A 6,157-nucleotide genomic window follows, 5' to 3' on the forward strand; every position below is an offset into this window, starting at 1 on the left:
GGCTGTACCAGTTTGCATTCCCACCAACAGTGCACAAGGGTTCCTCTTTCTCTGCATCCTCACCAACATCTGTTGATTCCTGTCTTGTTGATTTTGGTCATTCTGACTGGTGTGAGGTGGTATCTCACTGTGCTTTTGATTTGTATTTCCCTGATGCTGAGTGACTTTGAGTACCTAAGTTTTATTTTGCATATGGCAGATTTGCTCTTTTATTCTCTTCTTCCAAACTGTTGGTCAGAGTTGAGATGAATCGCAAATGCCCTTCTACTTTCATTTACTTTGCCTTTAAAAATGAACTAAGTAGTTATAACGATTGGGGATTTCTTTGCTTCTCATACTTACATGGAAAATAAGCACCCCCCCCCCTTTGGATCTTGATCAAGACAATGTCTTAGAGAAGCAGCTTTTATCTTCCTTGCTTAGAAGTATCAAAGATTACCTGGACACAAATAAACAAATCATAGAATGGGCAGAAGATATGAACAGACACTTTTCCAATGATGACATACAAATGGCTAAGACACATGAAAAAATGTTCAAAATCATTAGCCATCAGGGAAATTCAAATCAAAACCACACTGAGATACCACCTTACGCCAGTTAGAATGGCAAAAATTGACAAGGCAAGAAACAACAATTGTTGGAGAGGATGTGGAGAAAGGGGATCCCTCCTACATTTTTGGTTGGTACGGCCACTCTGAAAAACAGTGTGGAGGTCCCTTAATTAGTTAAAAATTGAGCTACCTTATGACCCAGCCATTGCACTACTGAGTATTTACCCCAAAGATACAGACATAGTGAAGAGAAGGGCCATATGCACCCCAATGTTCATAGCAGCATTGTCCACAGTAGCTAAATCGTGGAAGGAGCCGAGATGCCCTTCAACAGATGACGAGATTAAGAAGTTGTGGTCCATATATACGATGGAATATTACTCAGCTATCAGAAAGAACGAGTTCTCAACATTTGCTGCAACATGGACGGGACTGGAGGAGATAATGCTAAGTGAAATACGTCAAGCAGAGAAAGACGATTATCATATGATTTCTGTCATCTATGGAACATAAGAACTAGGAAGATCGGTAGGGGAAGAAAGGGTTAAAGAAGGGGGGGTAATCAGAAGGGGGAATGAAGCATGAGAGACTATGGACTCTGAGAAACAAACTGAGGGCTTCAGAGGGGAGGGAGGTGGGGGAATGGGATAGACTGGTGATGGGTAGTAAGGAGGGCACGTATTGCATGGTGCACTGGGTGTTATACGCAACTGATGAATAATCGAACTTTACATCAGAAACCAAGGATCTACTGTATGGTGACTAACATAATATAAAAAAAATTTTAAAAAAACAAAAAAGAAGTTGTCACTTTGGGCCAGAGCCATCCATGCTCCGCAGTGTCGTTTTCTGCTGGACAGCAGCCCCAGGAAACATGCCAAGGGAGGACCTTGCTCCTCACTCCATCAGCCTCAAAGGTTAGGTGTGTCCCAGCTTCACTTTGCTGCCATTTATGGCTCCATCATAGATCTGTCCAGAATTCTTTTTGATGCTTTCATATTTCCGGGCCATAGCACTTCCCCAGGGTTATGAGTTCCTCAAGTTTTATTCCCTGCTGTGTGCGTAGTAGCTCACCCAGCATGCCCAGAGGCTGAGAAACTGCGGCTTGACAGAAAATCCATAAATGCCAGACCCTGAGAGGACGAGGGGCTCTGTTCTGTGGTAAAGTGCCCAGCCTATGTGTGTATGCCCGTCACCTGTCAGATGCCTCTGTTGTTCCCAGGCAGAACACAGCTAAAAAGACAGCTACTCCTGATCTTGGATTCCTGAGAAACGTCCATCCGCCCCAGTGCTTCCCCTTCCCTCTTAGCCTTCTTTCTCTGGAAGACGTCAGAGGAATGTGCCTCATTCGGGTTCATGGATCCGGAAAGCATGACCATCTTTCCTACCCTTTGGAGATGAGCTGCTCTTCCCCAACTCTGTTCTACATGCCAACGTTGGGGCCACTTCATTCATGCACGCTTGCATTCATTCACTCAGTAAACATGGACTGAGCTGTCTGTGTGGGGAGACACAAAGGCGAATAAGATCTAGTCCTGCCCCAAGGGTCTCACGGTCCACGTCGCAGGGAGACTAGTTACTGTCATTGACAGCATGGGATATTCCAGCACACCTAAAGCAAATGGGAGATGTAGAGAAGGCCTCCAGGAAGAGGACGTCCAAGCTGGTTCACAAAGGACAGGTAATGGTTGACAAAATGGGGGGAGGCAGGTGTTCAGGGCAAAAAAAAAAAGAGGGTGTAAGATATAAAGGCAAGAAGCAGCAATGGTGTGTAGCTGGATGGGAAGGAGGGAGGTAGACTGCAAGCCACTTGGTGTTGCTGGAACTTCAGTGAAGAGCCGGAGAGACATGGCTGGAGAAAGCCCAGGCCAGACTCCATGGACAATAGGGAGTCTTGGCGATTCAGGCAGGAAGGGCCTTCATTTTCCACGCATCCCTGGCAGCTGAGGAGAGGGGGTGGGGGTGCAGGAAAGATAGGATGAGCAATGGGGATGCCGCTGGGAGCCGTGACTGTGGTCCAGATGGGAAAGGATGATGACCTGATCCGAGGCAGAGGAAGTCGAGATTTTTTAAGTAGAGACAGTTATAAGAAATAGTTAGGAAGCAAGATCAGTAAGACTTAGTAATAACTAAGGTGATTAATAACTCATCCGTGGAGAGAAGGAGAGAAGAAATCAGTTTCCAGCTTGGTTGGTGGATTATAATGAGACTGAATGAGGAAATGCCGGCTAGACTTAATAAAAATAGTAGTAGTAGTAATAATAGTAATACTAGCAGATAGCACCTATTAAGTTCTTCATCTGTACTAGGCACTTTTCTCAGCACTTAGTACATTATTTCATTTGTCCCACACTGAAATCCTGCAAAGTATTCCTGATTTTAGGGCTGAGGAAACTGAAATTCAAAAAAGGTCATTTCTTCTTACTTGGACTATTTTACTGAATCCATTCAGAGGCAGAACCGTGCTTTCCCACTGGCCCAAGCTGAACATGGCCATGGGAAGCGGGAGGCAGGACAGTCGCGTGGGCAGCCTAGCTCAGGCTCGGGGAAAGGAAATTTATGTTCCCAAACGGCATGTATGTCCCCAAACCCGGATTCCCCCTGGAGCTGATGGCAGCAGTGCAGGGCCAGTCACAGGAATGAGGGCATCTGGGTCGCCTGGGCCCAGACTGACCATCTCCCAGGGGCTGAGCCCAAATTCTGTGAGTGGGTAGCCCCGTTCAGTCCCAGGACATCAGCAAAGGGCCCTACAGTCTCCCTATGGTCTATGGCCCTCAGCAGTCTCTCCTGACAGCTTCCCAACCTCCCTGGGCAGAGGGGGCTGTGTCTCTGCCAGTGTCTCCTGGGTGGGCCTCTCAGGAGCCTGGGGAGGCTTTCCACCTACTCGGGCTGTCGCTCTCTCTCCTGGAGAACCTGAGGGATGTAGCAGCCACTTCGCACTGGGACCTGAAGCTATTCACCTGGTTTAACGGACTGAAATGGGACACTGAGGGGACTGCTCCCCTCTCCCCCCTCTGCCCAGGCCTGGCTGCCCCATGTGAATGCCAACAGCCAGCGCAGGCAGAAGAAAGAGCGAGACCCCTGAGACCTGGGCTCCAGTTCATGCTTTGCTGTGAATCTGCTCCATGACTCTTTCCTCTCTCTGGATATCAGTTTCTCTTTTTTATAAAGTAAGATGATGAGACTTGATAAAAAAAAAAATAATAATGCCGCACGTTTGAGGAGCTCTTTGCAGTTACAGACTCAGCGACCCCGTGAAGCAGGTATTTCTGGGGCCATTCCGTGCCTGAGGACCTTGGGCAACTGGTAAGCCAGTGGGGACTGCCTCTGATTTGGGGGGTTACTCAGATACTGGGGTACCTTCCTTTATTCCATTGCACTCCGTTCCAGTGGGAGAGAAGTAAAGAGTGATATCTCCAGAATAGCCCCACTCCTGCCGTAGCCTGCAGAACCTCTTGGAGGGATTCTGTGGTGAACAGAGGTCCTTTCAGGCCTAAAGGCAAGGATTCCACAGATTCAGGTCCCCTCTCTTCCTTAGTGTCACGCAGTGGTCAGTGAACTATTAATAATCACACCAAACCACAGGCAGGAACTTGCACCACCCGGGGGACAAATGCTCACCTCGTGTATCTCCGGAGAGCCCCTGGTTCTGCCCCGCCACAAGCACCAGCCTGAGGCTACACCCGGAAACCAGACTGCAGACAAGCCGCCTTCACACCAGGAGGCCGAGGTCTGGCTCTGGCTCTGGCTCTATCATTAATTTGCTGTGTGTCACTAAAGCCAGGTCATGTCAGCTGCCTCTGTCACATGAAGGGTTTGAACTAAATGTGGTTTCCTCCAGCCTCAGCAGCCAGCTCCCTTGCTCCCTTTGGGTCCTTCCTTTTTGGTTAAGATGGCAATTCAGGTGAGGTCACTGGCAAAGGTGGCCAGTGGTTCTGAGTGTAGAATGGCCACCATTTCCCCTCCTCCACGACCACCCGGAGACTGGTCCCCTCTATGCCCAGGACAGGGATGCTCGGAATGAAGGGTGGACGGATGGCTTTACCATCCCATTTTGGATCTGCCATTGACTAGATCTGAGGCCCTGGGCAAGTTATGTACTTTTCCGAGCGTCCCTTCAAGAATCCTGGGGGTGGTCCTGCTTGCTTCTCTCAAATGCACTCTTGTGACCTTGGCCAAGGGCACTCACTGGTAACAAATGTGAGCTTGAGAGAGGATCTTGTGAGATCATAATCCGACGCTCTCATCTTACTGACGAAGATGGGGCCCAGAGATGAGTTTTGCCGTGCTCAAGGATGGCCAGGCCAGGGCCACAACCTTGGCCCCTCTGCTGGAGCTGCCTCCTTCGACTTCACTTCCTCTGCCCCCAACACAGCGCAGCTCTCTCCTCCCCCTAAGGGACATAGGCACTCGTCAACCTTTAGAAGTCTGTGTTTATTTATAAAGCTGCTGCTTTCCTTCCAGCATCTGAGAGCATTTTACAGGCATTAATTAAGGAAGGTTCACAGCAAGCCCAGGAGGGAAGGAAGGGTTTGGGGGGGATTCTTTAAAGAACCAGTTTCTCCTGCTGGGTGCCTCTCCCTGTTTTTTCTTTAACTTCTCACTCTCAGTACACACGCGCACACACACACACACACATGCACACGCATGCATACATACACACGTGTGTGCACTCACATAAGCACACGTGCACGCACACACATACTCACATGCACGCACATGCATCCTCACACATGCACACACACACCCCCATTGCCAGCAGCTTTCTAGCACCCTCCACCACAAGCCTCTGCTAACTCCGTCCCTGATTACCTCTCCGAAGCCTCCCTGAGCCTCTTCCCCTGTGTTCTCCCCCAACCAGCAGTACCCAGTGGGGGCTCCACGGTCAGAGAGTCCCTTCACCCCACAGGACCCTCTCCCCACACCGCTCCTCTTCCCAAAATCCACTTCTAAATGTTCCACACACTTCAGCTCCTCTCCCACGCTGTGCAGAAATAACCCTTTCCCCCTCCCATTAAGGTGGGAGGGGTTTGGAGGGGAAGGCCAGGACCAAGAGGGAAGGCACTCCAGTATCGGTGGCAGGCCACTGTATCAGCTGCCGAAGAACCACAGCCTGGGGGCCTAAAAACGGAAAGGTGTCTTCACAGGCTGGAGGAGAGAAGGCTGAGCTCCAGGTGTCAGCAGGGCTGGTTCCTCCCAACCAGAGAGCCTTGAGGGAGGATCGGTCCCAGGCCCCCGGCTTCTCTCCGGCAGCTGGCTGGTGATCTTTGTCATTCTCTGGTGCCCTGAGCTCTGCCGTCATCTTCACATGGTGTTCTCCTCCCTGGGCACATGCCTGCCTCTGAGGGTCCACTTTCCATAAAGACAACAGTCACACTGAATTAGGGGCCCCCTCATCCAGTATGACCCTGTCTTAACTAATTACATCTGCAATGATTCAGTTTACAAATAAGGTCCCACTCTGAGGTACTAGATACTAAGTCATCAACATACGAATTTGAGGAACACACAGTTCAACCCAAAACAACCATATCACTGAAACCAGGGGTCGTCCTAGGCTCGTCCAAGGCCGACAGACAGCAGTGTCTGTCACTGGTGGCCTG

The sequence above is a fragment of the Ursus maritimus genome, unplaced genomic scaffold, assembly GCF_017311325.1.
Source record: "Ursus maritimus isolate PB19 unplaced genomic scaffold, ASM1731132v1 scaffold_26, whole genome shotgun sequence".
Classification (NCBI taxonomy): domain Eukaryota; kingdom Metazoa; phylum Chordata; class Mammalia; order Carnivora; family Ursidae; genus Ursus; species Ursus maritimus.